Genomic DNA, 19702 nt, shown 5'->3' with positions numbered 1-19702 from the left:
GATGAGTATATTTTTAATGAGGAAGCTTTCCCGGGGGCACTGGAAATTGGTTGCGTGGCAAGGCCGGGTTCTGGTTTTTTGAGGGACACAAGTGACGTGGATTTGCCTGAAACTGCCCCTCAAACAATCACAACCGCAGATTTGACAACTGGAACTTTGGCCCACATGGCGGATTATGCCTTACGTATCCTCAAAAGGGACACACGCATTACTAAAATGATGAACGATGACGATTACTGGTTGGCCTGCCTCCTTGATCCACGCTATAAAGGCAAATTGCAAAATATTATGCCACATGAGAACTTGGAACTAATATTAGCAACCAAACAATCAACTCTTGTTGACCGTTTGCTTCAGGCATTCCCAGCACCCAGCGCACGTGATCGTTCTCACACGAGCTCCAGAGGGCAGCAGACCAGGAGTGTTAGGGGTGCACACATCAGAAGTGGCATTGGACAGAGGGGTTTTCTGACCAGGTTGTGGAGTGATTTTGCTATGACCGCAGACAGGACAGGTACTGCTGCATCAATTCAAAGTGACAGGAGACAACATTTGTCCAGTATGGTTACAAACTATTTTTCATCCCTTATCGATGTTCTCCCTCAACCGTCATTCCCATTTGATTACTGGGCATCAAAATTAGACACCTGGCCAGAATTGGCAGAATATGCATTGCAGGAGCTTGCTTGCTCGGCAGCTAGTGTCCTATCAGAAAGAGTATTCAGTGCTGCAGGTTCAATACTAACAGAAAAAAGGACTCGTCTGGCTACCCAAAATGTTGATGATCTAACATTCATTAAAATGAACCACAACTGGATTTCGAATTCTTTTGCCCCACCTTGCCCGGCAGACACCTAGCTTTCCTATGAAAAGCTCTTGCCTGTGGACTACTGTGAATTACTTTTCGAATGTCTAATTTGCTGCAGCTGATTGTCCAGCATACGACATGTTTATACCTCCCTAAATGGCCAAACTCCCCACACGGGGCCGTGGTATCGCGACTTGGCGCAAGCACCCGTGAGAGTGCTGTTTGTCTGAAGAGGTGGGTGTGCCCGCTTTTGGTCGACGGCACTGCCACTGGGTCCCTCATAGTACAATAAAGTGTCTCTGGCGGTGGTGGTGCGCACCCAACGTCAGACACACTGTTGTAACATGAGGGGCCCTGGGCCTGTACCGCTGGCCACAAGAGAGTTCACCCCCCCCAGGTCAAACATTGCTCTACCACTTCCACAGTTATCTCTCACACTTCCACCAATGTTTAGTCTATGCGCTGACATCCTTCCATTCCTGCCACTGACAATACCATTGTGTTGACATGTATGATGGTACTTAACATAGTCAGGGGCAGTGTCCTCTATTTACCACAGTAAATACTTTGCGTTAAATTAGTAGGTCTGAAACTACGCAGAGGATCCCACCCCTGTACCTAATGATTGCACCCTTTAGTGTTTTTGTTTTGTTTTAATGCGAGACATTCACATTTATTTATTGTTTTGGACTACTAACTGGCAGACACTCATTACAATCGGCCTACGCTGACCAGACCACTGCTGCCCGTGTACCCCTGGAACCAATTTTAAATTGCCTACAGCCCAATTTATTATGTTAGGCCTTCGAAGCCTGTCTGCGGTCCCTCCTTCCACTAGGCCTCCACTGACCTGTGTACTGCTGCCCGTGTACCCCTGGAACCAATTTTAAATTGCCTACAGCCAGCCCATTTTATTATGTTAGGCCTTCGAAGCCTGTCTGCGGTCCCTCCTTCCACTAGGCCTCCACTGACCTGTCTACTGCTGCCCGTGTACTCCTGGAACCAATTTTAAATTGCCTACAGCCAGCCCAATTTATTATGTTAGGCCTTCGAAGCCTGTCTGCGGTCCCTCCTTCCACTAGGCCTCCACTGACCTGTGTACTGCTGCCCATGGACCCCTGGAACCAATTTTAAATTGCCTACAGCCAGCCCATTTTATTATGTTAGGCCTTCGAAGCCTGTCTGCGGTCCCTCCTTCCACTAGGCCTCCACTGACCTGTCTACTGCTGCCCGTGTACTCCTGGAACCAATTATAAAGTACCTACAGCCTGTCCAATTTAGTTATGTTAGGCCTTTGAAGCCTGTCTGCGGCCTGTTCTTTCAACTACTACTACACTGACCTGTCTACTGCTGCCCGTGTACCCCTGGAACCAATTATAAAGTGCCTACAGCCTGTCCAATTTAATTATGTTAGGCCTTCGAAGCCTGTCTGCGGCCCGTTCTTTCAACTACTACTATACTGACCTGTCTACTGCTGCCCGTGTACCCCTGGAACCAATTATAAAGTGCCTACAGCCTGTCCAATTTTATTATGTTAGGCCTTCGAAGCCTGTCTGCGGTCCCTCCATCCACTAGGCCTCCACTGACCTGTGTACTGCTGCCCGTGTACCCCTGGAACCAATTTTAAATTGCCTACAGCCAGCCCATTTTATTATGTTAGGCCTTCGAAGCCTGTCTGCGGTCCCTCCTTCCACTAGGCCTCCACTGACCAGACCACTGCTGCCCGTGTACCCCTGGAACCAATCATAAAGTGCCTACAGCCTGTCCAATTTTATTATGTTAGGCCTTCGAAGCCTGTCTACGGTCCCTCCTTCCACTAGGCCTCCACTGACCTGTCTACTGCTGCCCGTGTACCCCTGGAACCAATCATAAAGTGCCTACAGCCTGTCCAATTTTATTATGTTAGGCCTTTGAAGCCTGTCTGCAGTCCCTCCTTCCACTAGGCCTCCACTGACCAGACCACTGCTGCCCGTGTACCCCTGGAACCAATTTTAAATTGCCTACAGCCAGCCCAATTTTATTATGTTAGGCCTTCGAAGCCTGTCTGCGGCCCGTTCTTTCTACTACTACTACACTGACCAGTCTACTACTGCCCGTGTACCCCTGGAACCAATGTTAAAGTGCCTACAGTCCAATATTTTTTTATGTTAGGCCTTCGAAGCCTGTCTGCGGCCCGTTCTTTCTACTACTCCTACACTGACCAGACCACTGCTGCCCGTGTACCCCTGGAACCTATTTTTAATTGCATAGAGCATCCTTTTTTTAATAGTAGGCGTACAAAGTCTATCTGCGGTCCACTATTGAAATTGTCCTCCACTGCCCAGAGCAATGCTGCCTGTGTACCCCTGTAACCTTTTTTAAGCTGCAGTGAGCCACATTTTTGGTTTAAGTCCTACTACCTGTGTCTGTCTGCGCCACTCAATTCAGCTGTGTTCCTTTGAAAAAAGCTGAGCGTCAATAGTGTTGTTTTCAGCCTCTAGGGATTTTAAAACTGCATTGGGGGTACAACTTTGGTAGGGCCTACTAACGGTGTCTGCCGCCACAAGGTGTGCCCCAGGTTTCGTCCACATTGCTTCGATCTTCCTACTCTCGTTTAGTAGTTGGTGAAAACTACACTGCATAAGGCCTACAAATTGGGTATGGGGTGTAGAGACGGTGTGTTCAACTCCAAGGTGTTCCCCAGGTTTCCTCTCCATTGCTTCAATCTTAATGCTCTCGTTTAGTAGTTGTTGGAAACTACACTGCATTAGGCCTACAAATTGGGTATGGGGTGTAGAGAGATGGTGTGTTACACTCCAAGGTGTTCCCCAGGTTTCGTCCACATTGCTTCGGTCTTCCGGCTCTCGTTTAGTAGTTGTAGAAAACTACACTGCATTAGGCCTACAAATTGGGTATGGGGTGTAGAGACAGTGTGTTCCACTCCAAGGTGTTCCCCAGGTTTCCTCGCCATTGCTTCGATCTTAATGCTCTCGTTTAGTAGTTGTTGGAAACTACACTGCATTAGGCCTACAAATTGGGTATGGGGGGTAGAGACGGTGTGTTCCACTCCAAGGTGTTCCCCAGGTTTCCTCGCCATTGCTTCGATCTTAATGCTCTCGTTTAGTAGTTGTTGGAAACTACACTGCATTAGGCCTACAAATTGGTTATGGGGTGTAGAGAGACGGTGTGTTCAACTCCAAGGTGTTCCCCAGGTTTCCTCTCCATTGCTTCCATCTTAATGCTCTCGTTTAGTAGTTGTTGGAAACTACACTGCATTAGGCCTACAAATTGGGTATGGGGTGTAGAGACGGTGTGTTCAACTCCAAGGTGTTCCCCAGGTTTCCTCGCCATTGCTTCAATCGTAATGCTCTCGTTTAGTAGTTGTTGGAAACTACACTGCATTAGGCCTACAAATTGGGTATGGGGTGTAGAGACGGTGTCTTCCACTCCAAGGTGTTCTCCAGGTTGCCTTTCCTGAGCTTCTATCTTCAGGCTCTTGTTAAATAGTGGTTAAATGGAACAACTGCATTTGGCGTACTAGTTGGTTTGGGGCCTACTAACAGTGTCTGCCGCTCCTTGCTGTTCTCCTGGTTTCCTGTCCTGAAATTCCATTTTCAGGCTCTCGTTAAGTAGTTGTTAATGTTAGACTGCATTTGGCCTACTAGTTGGGTTGGGGCCTACTATCGGTGTCTGCCACTCCTTGCTGTTCTCCTCCACTGAACAAAGCTGTGCCGCCTGTTTACTACGGTTGCCAATTTTGAACTGCATTTCGACTACTTACTGATTTGGGCCTACTCTCTGTGTCAGCCTCTCATTCCAGTTGTCCTCCACTGCAATGCCCCCTGGTCAGTCCTGTGTTACCAATTTTTAACTGCATTTAGCCAACTTTATTCTTTGGGCCTATATCTGTGTTTCTTCCTCATCCTGCCCATTGCCCAGCCAGTGATAGATGAGTCTGCTGGTACATTGACCCATAACGCAACATTTCCCGTGCACGCTACACAGCAAGATTGTGACCCTGCTGAAAGTCAGGTTCCTCTTCCCGCATACCATACCACCTTACACGGGGACAAAGAGGAAGGTGGAGATGAAAGTGCAGGTTCCTTCATCAGGTGGGGGGAGGAATACTAGTTGGCGACGTCACTGGCACAGGGCCTCTCATAGTACGCAAAAGTGTTGCTGCCGGTGGGAGGCGCCCCCGCCGTGCAAAGACACCGCTGTACTTTGAGGGGCCCTGTGCCAGTGCCAATGCCAACGAGTGGGCCCCCCCTGCTTGCTCAGGATCACAGCACTTGCAAAGTTTAAATACTTACCTCTCCCTGCTCCACTGCCGTGACGTGTTCCAGATTTCCTGGGCCCACTAATTACTTGAACCAGCCCTACCCCCCACAACTTTAGCCAAATGACCCCCAATTTCAAATGCCTTCCAATTATTATAAGGTAAATTACGATTGACAAGCTTCTGTAACAAGAATGGATGTTTTTGCCATTAAAATGGGCAGTGTAGGTGTTTTCCTGGCCTCCACTCACTGCCGACTATGCTCCCTCATTGACTTGCATTGGGTTTTGTGTTTCGGGCGATACCCGACTTTTCGCGATAATCGGCCGATTCCACTCGACTCGACTTCTAAGATAGTCGGGTTTCGCGAAACACGGCTCAACTCTAAAAAGGTCAAGGTCGCTCAACCCTACTAGCGATGCCTGCCCGAGAATGCTAGCGATGCCTGCCCGAGAATGTTAGCGATGCCGGGCCGAGAATGCTAGCGATGCCGGCCCGAGAATGTTAGCGATGCCGGGCCGAGAATGCTAGCGATGCCTGCCCGAGAATGCTAGCGATGCCTGCCCGAGAATGCTAGCGATGCCGGCCCAAGAATGCTAGCGATGCCGGGCCGAGAATGCTAGCGATGCCGGGCTGAGAATGCTAGCGATGCAGGGCCGAGAATGCTAGCGATGCCGGGCCAAGAATGCTAGCGATGCCGGGCCGAGAATGCTAGCAATGCTGGCCCAAGAATGCTAGCGATGCCTGCCCGAGAATGCTAGCGATGCCGGGCTGAGAATGCTAGCGATGCCGGGTTGAGAATGCTAGGGATGCCAGCCCGAAAGTGCTAGGGATGCCGGGCCGAGAATGCTAGCGATATCTGCCAGAGAATGCTAGCAATGCCGGCCCAAGAATGCTAGCGATGTCGGGCCGAGAATGCTAGCGATGCCGGCCCAAGAATGCTAGCGATGCCAGGCCAAGAATACTAGCGATGCTGGGCCGAGAATGCTAGCGATGCTGGGCCGAGAATGCTAGCGATGCCGGGCCGAGAATGCTAGCGATGCCGCGCCGAGAATGCTGGTGATGCCTGCCCGAGAATGCTAGCGATTCCGGGCCGAGAATGCTAGCGATGCCGGCCCGAGAATGCTGGTGATGCCTGCCCGAGAATGCTAGCGATGCCGGGCCGAGAATGCTAGCGATGCCGGCCCGAGAATGCTAGCGATGCCGGCCCGAGAATGCTAGGGATGCCGGCCCGAGAGTGCTAGGGATGCCGGCCCGAGAATGCTAGCGATGCCGGGCCGAGAATGCTAGCGATGCCTGCCCGAGAATCCTAGCGATGCCGGGCCGAGAATGCTAGCGATGCCAGGCCGAGAATGCTAGCGATGCCTGCCCGAGAATGCTAGCGATGCCGGCCCAAGAATGCTAGCGATGCCGGGCCGAGAATGCTAGGGATGCCGGCCCGAGAGTGCTAGGGATGCCGGCCAAAGAATGCTAGCGATGCCGGGCCGAGAATGCTAGCGATGCCGGGCTGAGAATGCTAGCGATGCCGGGCCGAGAATGCTAGCGATGCCGGGCCGAGAATGCTAGCGATGCCGGGCCGAGAATGCTAGGGATGCTGGGCTGAGAATGCTAGTGATGCCAGGCCGAGAATTCTAGCGGCAGCAGTGAAGGCTGCTTTTGGTCCCGCTGCCACAGAGGTCCGGTCTGGACACCAGGACAGGGCAGCGTGAAACTTTTTGCTCAGTTCTAGACAACAGTAATGTTGGGGCAAATGCGTTAAATATTAGTGATGAGCGAGCGTGCTTGAATATCGTGCTTTCTGAGCATGCTCGGCATTTTTCGAGTATCTTGGACGAGCTCGAGGAATTTGTTAGAATCCCTGCAACACATCGGGGATTGCCTGTTGGTTAGACAATCCCCACATAGGTTGTGGCTGGTGAATCATGCAGCCGTGGGCATTCAAACATATTACTCAAGCACTCCCGAGATACTCGGATAACACCAAAGCACGCTCGCTAACCACTATTAAATATATACCCAAGGAAGAAGGGGTCCGAAAATAAGTCCCAACCTGTCACCTACTGATTATTGCATGGGAGCCACACAGCCACACTTTGCTTAATTATATCATTGTCTGATGGGCATCACTCAATAATGAGCACAGGTTGGTGACATCACACAGTATGGTGGACACAGGCTGGGGACATCACTAATTAGTAAGTATATGATAGACACAGGTTGGTGACATCACTGATTAGTGAGTACAGGATGGTTATGTCACTGTAAAATGGGCACAGGCCTGTGATACCACAGATTAGAGAGCACAGTTTGTGATGTCACTGACTGTTGGATGCTTGCTGGTGACATCACTGATTGGTAAGCACATGACTTGTGATGCCACTGATTAGTGAGCACTGGTTGATGATGTCACTGTCTGATGGACACTGATTGTTGTCATCATTGATTAGTGAGCACAGGTTGGTAATGTCACTGTCTGATGGACATAGGCTGGTGATATCATTGATTAGTGAGCACAGGTTGATGATGTCACTGTCTGATGGACACTGACTGGTGACATCATTGAATAGTGAGCACAGGTTGGTGATGTCACTGTCTGATTGACATAGGCTGGTTACATTTTTAACCCTTTTTTTTAAATCTCAATTGTCTTTTATTTTATATGGGACACATTAAATACATTCTAGTCGGGAGACTGAGCATGAACAGTCATGGTAAAGTTAGTTTCCTTCATGAATCATGACCAATCCTGAGAATGGTGATGGTTGGATCCCCAAGTCGAATGTAGATCAGCAGAATGAAGGGGCCTTATAAATGATCCTCATTGCTCTGTGTAGCATCGGGCCCCTTTGTTATTTCCTAAGGCTAGACCATCAATGTTTAAGTAGCTAAGAACCCCATTGAGCTGAGAGGGGGCACATACTTATTGCCAGCACTGTTTATAGTAGGTGTTTTGTTCCATGTCGTTTCAATCATCGCTCTCCCCTTCGGGTAATATAAAACTACAATTTTCCCATTCAGAAAAGATGTTGAAGTGCGAGCATCTGCAGAGGAAGGTAAATGCTGCTTCCTGCTTAAAATGGAACATATTCTGCCCGTGTCTCTTATAAAGCCGCGTCTTATTACATCATTAAATTTAAGTGCAATTTTGTGCACCTCTGTTCTGTAGGGTAATGAAGCACAAAACTTTCTTAATGATGTGATGAGTGCATTAAATCTTAGAAATATACTCCAGGTATTTAGCCTTGGCGCTGACTCTAATGCCCCGTCCTTTGTGCCCTGCTCCATAGACTTTCACTGTTGTGTATTTTGCAGGTGATATGTTGGACTCTGCAGGTTTACGTAGGTTTGTAATGTTCGCAACCAGAACCATTATCATTGGGTTATAGTTATAGGCCTTTGCAGTGACAAACCTGGACTTGGGCATTGTTGGCATAAAGAATTTTTGGGCTAATTTTGCCACATTTTCTTGTAATTTGGAATTCTTATTTATGCCGTTTTTGAAACAATTTGATTCTCCACAAAGGCAGATGTCAGAAAAAGAAGGACTAGGCATGCTGAATTTGGCATGACGTATATCTCTTTTTATAAAAGGATTGGGCAGGTTGAAATTCAACATACCCGATCCCTTGTTATCCAGGCATATGTGCAGCTATCAGGGGTGTCTGGCAGTGGCTTATCTCCCCTTCCCTGTAAAAGACTCATGATTTAGCAAACTGGTCATATATATTGAGGGTCTGGAGGAATTGCTGCGGGTGGGAAGAGGTTTCAACCAACAGTGTATAACATGTGTCACGCTCGAGATTGGAAAGTCCGGCAGACGGCACAACACATGCAAACAACGGGATGGAATAGGGAGAGGAAGGCCCTATCAGTAGGGAGCATGGATGGGGCACCTCCTAATCACAATCTGTGCCTACCCCTAAGCTCCCCTAATGCCATATGTGGGTCCTTCCCCCCCTGTCGCCATCACGTGCCTAGTCCCTAGCTGTCACCTCACTATACCATGGGTAGTGCACTGGCCAGCAAGGACGCTAGCCTCACCACTGCAGATGGTATCAACACAGGGTAAGCGACAAACACAAGACAGGCAAGAAAAGGAACAATGAAACTTAGCTCCAGCCTCTGCTGCCAAGCTCCAGACAGCAGAGGGCATGAAATCAAGAACCTGAACTACACTGAAGCAGCAGAAAAACCGCTGGCACCAGAGAGCTCCTAACTCCAGGGTGGTCTTCATAGTATAACTCTATTACCAACAGTCAGCTGATGCTTCATGTGACGATTTAAAGGATGGTGGGAGTAGTCACCACCCACATCAGCTGACCAGCAACAAAGCAGCTGCCAGCAAGAACTGATATTAACCCTTCCTGGCCCAAAAGTAAAAAGCAACGTTTAAATTAAAGCAGAACCAGAGCTGTTACGCATCCAAAAGTGAATCATGACAAAGAGTATTCGTGTTGCCATTTTGACTTATGGGAACTGAGTCTTTCCACGACCTCTTGGTGATGGCAGCCCCACGGTATTCGATTCCCAGCCGCCACTATTTTTTCAAGTGTGCTTTGCCTGCATTACATAAGCACATGCTACACAATATCAGCCGTGCTCTGGCCAACGCAGTCACAGGGAAGGTCCACATAACCACAGACACGTAGACAAGTTCTTGTGGGCAGGGACGCTACATTTCCCTATGACACAATGGCTGAACCTGGTGGAGTCTGGAACAGAGTCAGACGCTGGGACATCATACATCTTATGTACACCAAGAACAGCAGGCCCAACTACCATCAAGGTTTCAGTCTCCTCGTATTCCAGTTTATGTCTCTCTTCCTCCTCATCCTCAGCGGAACTAGCCTCCCCATCACTCCCCAGCTGGGAAGTCTGCAGCACTGCCTTGGCGAAGCGGCAGCACGCTCTGCTGAAGCTCATTTGTTTAGGTGATAAACTTCACAATGCAGCCAAGCTGTTGAAAGGGATAAAAGAACAGACTGATCAGTGGCTCTCCCCGCTGAACCTCCAACCAGGTCTGGTTGTGTGCGATGATGGGTGTAACTTGGTGGTGACTTTAAAGCTCGGCAAGGTGGTACACATTCCTTGCATGGCCCATGTGCTGAACTTGATTGTAAAGCGGTTTTTAAAAACATACCCTGACTTGCTGGACCTACTTGCCAAGATAGGCTGTGTCAGCGCACATTTCCGAAAGTCACTCAGGCTTTCGCCAGTCTAGCTTCGCTGCAGCGGCGCTTTAATTTGCCTCATCACTGTCTGATTTGTAACCTGCCCACATGCTGGAATTTGACCTTTCATATATTGGCAAGGCTTAGTGATCAGCAGAGGGCAGTGTCTGAATTCCAGCTTCTCAATGCCCATCAGAGTAATACTGAGCCCCCACACAAAACAACTGTCGAGTGGGTATGGATCGCTGACATATGTGAGGTTCTTCAAAACTTTGAGTACTGCACCAAGATGGTGTGCGCTGATGACACTATTATCAGCATAACCATCCCACTGCTCTGTCTATTAGAACATTTGCTGCAGAATCTCAAAGAAGAAGCTTTGAATGCCAAGCAGGTGGCTATGGAGCAAGATTTTACACTGGCTGATACCACACAGCTCGGCCTCACACAGTATTCTTAGGCCATATTGGGTGATAACGAGGAGGAGGAGGGGAGGGCCACACACCAGGTGCAACTCAGGGGGGAATGTATTGTGAGGTCCCCATCACGGTCTCTTTCAGCGGGTATGGTACAGACCCCTTGGGTAATTTTTGGAATCCTTTGTACATTTTGCAATGGTGAAACTTGTACTCCCTATCTCTAGCAATTATAATAACTGCAAAATGTATTTTGAAGTCCCCATCACGGTCTCTTTCAGCATGTGTGATACAGACCTCTTGGGGTAATTTTTGGAAACCTCTGTACATTGTGCATGGTCAAATTTGTGCTCTCAATCTCTATATATTCTATTATTATAATTTTTTTTATTGTGTTGCCCTTCTCACGGTCTCTTGTATCTTGTAGCCTGATGTGTATTTTTGGGTCTGCACTTGGACATTTTGCAACATCAATGCATTAATGTGCTCCACACAATTCTTCAGGTTTCAGCCTTACACAGAAATATATAATATGAGTAATGAAACATGCTCTATATATTTGCTGCTAGTTCAAAATTTTTATCCACCCATCCCTTTATAAAGGGAAATTTGACTTAACCCTGCTGTTGTCTTCGGTCTGGGGAGACCGATTTTGAACTTTAGTATTTTTTGGGGTGTTCAAGATGCGGTTCTGAAACTTGTGGTTGATTGACTTAAATGAGGATGGGTCGGTCAGCCACGGGTTTCAGAGCCGCATCTTGAATATTTTAAAGAATATTGAAGTTCAAGGTCGGTCGTTTTTGACCGAAGACAACAGCAGGGTTAATATCTCTGTTAGCATACGCCATATACTGCTCATATATGCAGCTCCTCAGTAGGTAGGCAGAACGCCTGGGTACAAAATCTGTGTCTGACGGTGAAACCACTTGCCCTTCCCCTGTGTTACATCATTCCCAATCTGCTGTCCAGGAAGCAGGCGCTGAGGCCTCCACAGACACAACAGTCAGCAACCACGTCCAGTTTATTGTCCCAGTGCAGCGGTCAATCGTCCCTTGTCAGCATATATATCTTTTCACAAATTGTTAGTTAGATAGGGCACACATATTCATTAGCACTTTACATTGTCCGGTGTTGGACAAGACCATTGCTGACTTTTCCAGGATCCTAAATGAGACTTGTGTCTCTTTATTAAACTGTCGCTTCCCTTACATTTTCTAAATATGGATCCTTACAAAAAATGGTGATTAGGTATTGGCCAGTTTCTGTACATTTTAAGCAGGTCTAAGAGACTGGGTTAATACGCTCCACAGATCTATTCAGGCCGCAGCCTTATACATATTGGAGCATGGTCGTTGCCGCGTCAAGGCCTTTACCTGAGCTCTGTAGCCCTGCCTGTCACCTGAGTAATACACTCCACAGACCTGGACACGCTCTGGGACATATCCTGGAATTACTCCATTGTTGCTCAAAACCATGAAAAAGATGCATTCTGCCTGGTTGGGTAGTTTCCAGAAAAAGTGCTCGGTCTTGTGCAGATTGGTCAATGGCGCTCCTGGCTCTTTCCCTTGAGGAGGCTGCTTCCAGGTATGCTGAGGCTTGTACATGTTCCTGACATGGGTTTCCGGCCTGACAGCCTGAGCACAATACCGGCCCTCGCTTGTAACACTGTATTCAGAATTTAATTCCAATGCTTTTGGTGTCTGGTGGAATCTAATATCCTGACATTGATCCTACATCTCCCCGACTCCTGTGTTATATTCACCTTACAGCGGCTTCACCCGCTATGACAGTGGCTCCATTGGGATCCGGTGGCAAAAATGATCTGTGGAGCTCACAAAACTCAGGTTTCACGGTACCTGGTGGACCTGTGAAAACCTGAAGGGGCTGTATAATGACATAGTAACATAGTAACATAGTTAGTAAGTATCTATTATCTATCTATCTATCTATCTATCTATCTATCTATCTATCTATCTGTCTATTTCTATCTATCTATTATCTATCTATCTATCTGTCTATCTATCTATCTATTATCTACCAATCTATTATCTATCTAGTATCTATTATCCATCATCTATCTATCTATCATCTATCTATTATCAATTATCTATCTATTATCTATCTATCTATTATCGATTATCTATCTATTATCTATGAATGTATTATCTATCTATTATCTGTCTATTATCTATCTATCTACTTAGAGTTGACTTGTTTTCAGGCTGCTGGTAGGGTAACGTTCACATGGGTGCTCAGTTTCTTGTACAAACAAGAAGGTTAATTAACTGCATCAATTTCAGCTGCTCAATATTCAAAGTCCAGTAGTTGACCCCTTGTAGACACTACGCAAATTACACAGGTCTTCCACCTTGCATACACAAGTCATATAGTAACATAGTAACATAGTAACATAGTAACATAGTTAGTAAGGCCGAAAAAAGACATTTGTCCATCCAGTTCAGCCTATATTCCATCATAATAAATCCCCAGATCTACGTCCTTCTACAGAACCTAATAATTGTATGATACAATATTGTTCTGCTCCAGGAAGACATCCAGGCCTCTCTTGAACCCCTCGACTGAGTTCGCCATCACCACCTCCTCAGGCAAGCAATTCCAGATTCTCACTGCCCTAACAGTAAAGAATCCTCTTCTATGTTGGTGGAAAAACCTTCTCTCCTCCAGACGCAAAGAATGCCCCCTTGTGCCCGTCACCTTCCTTGGTATAAACAGATCCTCAGCGAGATATTTGTATTGTCCCCTTATATACTTATACATGGTTATTAGATCGCCCCTCAGTCGTCTTTTTTCTAGACTAAATAATCCTAATTTCGCTAATCTATCTGGGTATTGTAGTTCTCCCATCCCCTTTATTAATTTTGTTGCCCTCCTTTGTACTCTCTCTAGTTCCATTATATCCTTCCTGAGCACCGGTGCCCAAAACTGGACACAGTACTCCATGTGCGGTCTAACTAGGGATTTGTACAGAGGCAGTATAATGCTCTCATCATGTGTATCCAGACCTCTTTTAATGCACCCCATGATCCTGTTTGCCTTGGCAGCTGCTGCCTGGCACTGGCTGCTCCAGGTAAGTTTATCATTAACTAGGATCCCCAAGTCCTTCTCCCTGTCAGATTTACCCAGTGGTTTCCCGTTCAGTGTGTAATGGTGATATTGATTCCTTCTTCCCATGTGTATAACCTTACATTTATCATTGTTAAACCTCATCTGCCACCTTTCAGCCCAAGTTTCCAACTCATCCAGATCCATCTGTAGCAGAATACTATCTTCTCTTGTATTAACTGCTTTACATAGTTTTGTATCATCTGCAAATATCGATATTTTACTGTGTAAACCTTCTACCAGATCATTAATGAATATGTTGAAGAGAACAGGTCCCAATACCGACCCCTGCGGTACCCCACTGGTCACAGCGACCCAGTTAGAGACTATACCATTTATAACCACCCTCTGCTTTCTATCACTAAGCCAGTTACTAACCCATTTACACACATTTTCCCCCAGACCAAGCATTCTCATTTTGTGTACCAACCTCTTGTGCGGCACGGTATCAAACGCTTTGGAAAAATCGAGATATACCATGTCCAATGACTCACCGTGGTCCAGTCTATAGCTTACCTCTTCATAAAAACTGATTAGATTGGTTTGACAGGAGCGATTTCTCATAAACCCATGCTGATATGGAGTTAAACAGTTATTCTCATTGAGATAATCCAGAATAACATCCCTCAGAAACCCTTCAAATATTTTACCAACAATAGAGGTTAGACTTACTGGCCTATAATTTCCAGGTTCACTTTTAGAGCCCTTTTTGAATATTGGCACCACATTTGCTATACGCCAATCCTGCGGAACAGACCCTGTCGCTATAGAGTCCCTAAAAATAAGAAATAATGGTTTATCTATTACATTACTTAGTTCTCTTAGTACTCATGGGTGTATGCCATCCGGACCCGGAGATTTATCTATTTTAATCTTATTTAGCCGGTTTCGCACCTCTTCTTGGGTTAGATTGGTGACCCTTAATATAGGGTTTTCATTGTTTCTTGGGATTTCACCTAGCATTTCATTTTCCACCGTGAATACCGTGGAGAAGAAGGTGTTTAATATGTTAGCTTTTTCCTCGTCATCTACAACCATTCTTTCCTCACTATTTTTTAAGGGGCCTACATTTTCAGTTTTTATTCTTTTACTATTGATATAGTTGAAGAACAGTTTGGGATTAGTTTTACTCTCCTTAGCAATGTGCTTCTCTGTTTCCTTTTTGGCAGCTTTAATTAGTTTTTTAGATAAAGTATTTTTCTCCCTATAGTTTTTTAGAGCTTCAATGGTGCCATCCTGCTTTAGTAGTGCAAATGCTTTCTTTTTACTGTTAATTGCCTGTCTTACTTCTTTGTTTAGCCACATTGGGTTTTTCCTATTTCTAGTCCTTTTATTCCCACAAGGTATAAACCGCTTACACTGCCTATTTAGGATGTTCTTAAACATTTCCCATTTATTATCTGTATTCTTATTTCTGAGGATATTGTCCCAGTCTACCAGATTAAGGGCATCTCTAAGCTGTTCAAACTTTGCCTTCCTAAAGTTCAATGTTTTTGTGACTCCCTGACAAGTCCCCCTAGTGAAAGACAGGTGAAACTGCACAATATTGTGGTCGCTATTTCCTAAATGCCCAACCACCTGCAGATTTGTTATTCTGTCAGGTCTATTAGATAGTATTAGGTCTAAAAGTGCTGCTCCTCTGGTTGGATTCTGCACCAATTGTGAAAGATAATTTTTCTTGGTTATTAGCAGAAACCTGTTGCCTTTATGGGTTTCACAGGTTTCTGTTTCCCAGTTAATATCCGGGTAGTTAAAGTCCCCCATAACCAGGACCTCATTATGGGTTGCAGCTTCATCTATCTGCTTTAGAAGTAGACTTTCCATGGTTTCTGTTATATTTGGGGGTTTGTAACAGACCCCAATGAGAATTTTGTTACCATTTTTCCCTCCATGAATTTCGACCCATATGGACTCGACATCCTCATTCCCTTCGCTAATATCCTCCCTTAAAGTTGACTTTAGACAAGACTTTACATAGAGACAAACCCCTCCTCCTCTCCGATTTTTACGATCCTTTCTAAACAGACTGTAACCCTGTAAGTTAACTGCCCAGTCATAGCTTTCATCTAACCATGTCTCGGTTATTCCCACTATGTCAAAGTTACCTGTAGATATTTCTGCTTCTAGTTCTTCCATCTTGTTTGTCAGGCTTCTGGCGTTTGCGAGCATGCAGTTTAGAGGATTTTGTTTTGTTCCAATCTCCTCACTGTGGATTGTTTTAGAAATGTTCTTACCTCCCTTCTGAGTATGTTTTCCTGGGTCTTCTTTGTTCAAGTCTAATGTTTTTCTTCCCGTCCCCTCTTCTTCTAGTTTAACGCCCTCCTGATGAGTGTAGCGAGTCTTCTGGCGAATGTGTGTTTCCCAGGTTTGTTGAGGTGTAGTCCGTCTCTGGCGAGGAGTCCATCGTACAAGTAATTCACACCGTGGTCCAGGAATCCGAATCCTTGTTGTCTGCACCATGGCGGTGGACATGGTGGTGGTGGCGGGCGAAGCCCAAAATTCAAGTGGCCATGTTTTGTCTGGCAATGTAAAGGGACGGGGAATATGTATTCCACTATCAGGCTAACGTTTTGGCACGAGGAAGGGTCCTGCCAAATGTAGGAGTGAGAGCCCTCACAAATGTTAAAGGAAAAAATAAAGCCAAAACACTCTGTGTGAACATATGCTTAATGGGGAGGTATCATTTATATTTAAAGTTTGTTTTGTTTTATATACATGAAATAATTTTTCTTAGCATTTTTCCCTTTAAAAAAATTTTTTGGTTTGGTTTGTTAGTTCTTTTTAAAAATCCGTAAAACTATCGCAATAGTCTGACAACATTATTCCCAGATCCCGTATGTGAGTCAGTAAGGCATGCGGCATCTTCACAATGCTGGTCACATTTAGTTTTAGCTCCTTCCCATCCATTTCAGATTTTTTCTCCGGCCCCCAGACCTGTTTGTTGGGCCCAGCAGTAAAATATTCGGCTTTCCTATTGACTTGCATTGGATTCATTATTCGGTATGAATACACAGATATTATAAATTATTAGTGCTGATTTTCTCGAACCTGAATATTTCACTATTCACTCATCACTAGCTAATAAGTTAATCATCGATTTACACCAATACAAACTGCACCAAAAAATGAAAAGAATTATTAAAAGTGGCAAAACTGTGGAAAAATGTGGATGTTTGGACCAATCTTGACAAAAGTAGGAAAAGTGGGTGTGGTCATATTGGGTGTGTGGTTATATTGGGGTGTGGTCTTGTTGTGGGTGTGGTCATATTGGGTGTGTGGTTATATTGGGGTGTGGTTATATTGTGGGTGTGGTTATATTCGGGGTGGTCTTATTGTGGGTGTGGTCATATTGGGGTGTGGTCATATTGGGGTGTGGTTACATTGGGGGTGGTCATATTGGGGGTGTGGTCATATGGGGTGTGTGGTCATATTGGGTGTGTGGCTATATTATGGGTGTGGTTATATTGTGGGTGTGGTTATATGGGGGTGGTCTTATTGTGGGTGTGGTCATATTGGGGTGTGGTCATATTGGGGGTGTGGTCATATTGGGGTGTGGTTATATTGGGGGCAGGGTCTGCATAATTCTAATAAATGGACTTCATTTTGGAAATTTATATTTGCTAATAGTTTGTATAGATTTCATTGTTTGTGGACATGTATCCACAGGGTCGGGGGTAACTTGTTGATCACTTGGGGTCTTACCACAGGGACCCCCATTATATTGAGCTTTGTGGCATAAATAATGATGATATATTTGTCGGCTGTGCTCGGCTACGGTCACATGACACAAAGCTGCAGCTACTATTTTAAAAAATGCCAAAATTCATAAAATGTAAAAACAACAAAAGTCATAAAATGTTTGTGTAACTACAATTTGGAAAACATTGAAGTATTTTCAAACAGTTTTATGCCAGAACTGAAGATTCGGGGGCTCAGACTTTATCCCTTCAGCTGCTAACAGAAGAGATTTTCTTCCTGGCAGAAATGTGGGTAATTGCACATAAAACAATTCTCATTATCTTGTCCAATCAAATGCTGCTAAAGATCATAAACGGTACAAAAACCGCGCCGAGGGGTCGGACTTCAGTCTGTTGGAATCATTGTGTGATCATAGAAGAGGACGCAGAAGATTGAACCTCCCCATCCCCCAGTGACGCTTCTTATGGATTTGGGAATTACTTTGTAACCATTTATTTTCTATAAAGACAAGAACCATTCAGATCCCCGAGTTCTTTATTTCCTAATGACTTTGTTTTTCCAGTGAAGATGCCAAACTCCCTTCAAATTCAGCAAAAGTTGTGAAAAAAGTCCACGACCAAAACCAACATCACATTCTGGAAGAAAGAGAAATTCTACAAAATCCAATAAAGTATTCAAAAAATGCAGAAAAGACCCCAGAGGGCCACGAAGACCCCTAGTAAGCAGGTTCTGAAGAAGTAGTGAGAGATTTCCTCAGCGAACCTGGATTCTCTTTGTATCGAGGCGAAATAACAGACTGGACTCAGTTCAAGCAGCAGAAAGCAGCGCGGGCGGCGATTATACAGCATAAAAGATGCTCAGGGTGCAGGACCGACACCCCGAGACTCGGCCCAAACAGCAAGAAGATACATTAGTGGCACACAGAACAATAAGATGTGATCCACTGTAAGAGACAGAGCAACTCTACTTACAGATAGATAGATAGATAATATATAAATAGATAGATAGATAGATAGATAGATAGATAATAGATAGATAATAGATAATAGATAGATAATAGATAGATAGATAATAGATAGAGATAGATAGATAGATAATATATAAATAGATAGATAGATAGATAATAGATAGATAATAGATAGATAGAGATAGATAGATAGATAATAGATAGATAGATAATAGATAGATAGATAATAGATAGAGATAGATAGATAGATAATATATAAATAGATAGATAGATAGATAGATAATAGATAGATAGATAATAGATAGAGATAGATAGATAGATAATAGATAGATAGATAGATAGATAGATAATAGATAGATAGATAATAGAGAGATAGATAGATAATAGATAGATAGATTGATAGATAATAGATAGATGATAATAGATGATAATAGATAGATAATAGATAGATAGATAATAGATAGATAGATAATAGATAGATAGATAGATAGATAGATAATAGATTGATAGATAATAGATAGATAATAAATAGATAATAGACAGATAGATAATAGATAGATGATAGATAGATTATAGATAGATAATAGATCTATAGTTAATAGATAGATAATAGATAGATAGATAGATAGATAGATAGATAGATAGATAGATAGATAGATAGATAGATGATAGATAATAGATGATAGATAGATAGATAGATAGATAGATAGATAGATAGATAGATAGATAGATAGATAGATAATAGATAGATAGATAGATAGATAGATAGATAGATAGATAGATAATAGATTAATAGATAGATAGATAATAGATAGCTGGATCTGTTTGGTTCCGTGTGCTGTATCGAGTATGTTCCACAGGAGACATTTCTTTCCGGGGTCGCTCAGTCCTGGAGACCCCCATATTCCGCCATCACTGTGTGTATCTGGATGTGCTGCCGAGTGGATATTGCTCAGTCTGGGTCGGCTGCAGTTCTTCGCTGTGCACTGATTTCAATGTAGTTACAATTCTGCGCTGCGGCTGAGATGAGTTTCAGGAGAGTATCGTTGATTCCCTGTGGTTTTATTCAACGCGTTTCAGGGGTCTCATGCCCCCTTCATCAGGAAATACCACATCTGAGACCCCTGAAACGCGTTGAATAAAACCACGGTGAATCAGCCATAATCTCCTGAAATTCATCTCAGTGCAGAATTTTAACTCCGACTCTCCCTCTGAGACATGATTCTCTCCGGTCGGTGAAGTCCTGCGGATCTGCAGCAG

This window comes from Ranitomeya imitator, chromosome 8 (genome assembly GCF_032444005.1).
Source record: "Ranitomeya imitator isolate aRanImi1 chromosome 8, aRanImi1.pri, whole genome shotgun sequence".
Classification (NCBI taxonomy): Eukaryota; Metazoa; Chordata; class Amphibia; order Anura; family Dendrobatidae; genus Ranitomeya; species Ranitomeya imitator.
This window is presented reverse-complemented; position numbering follows the sequence as displayed.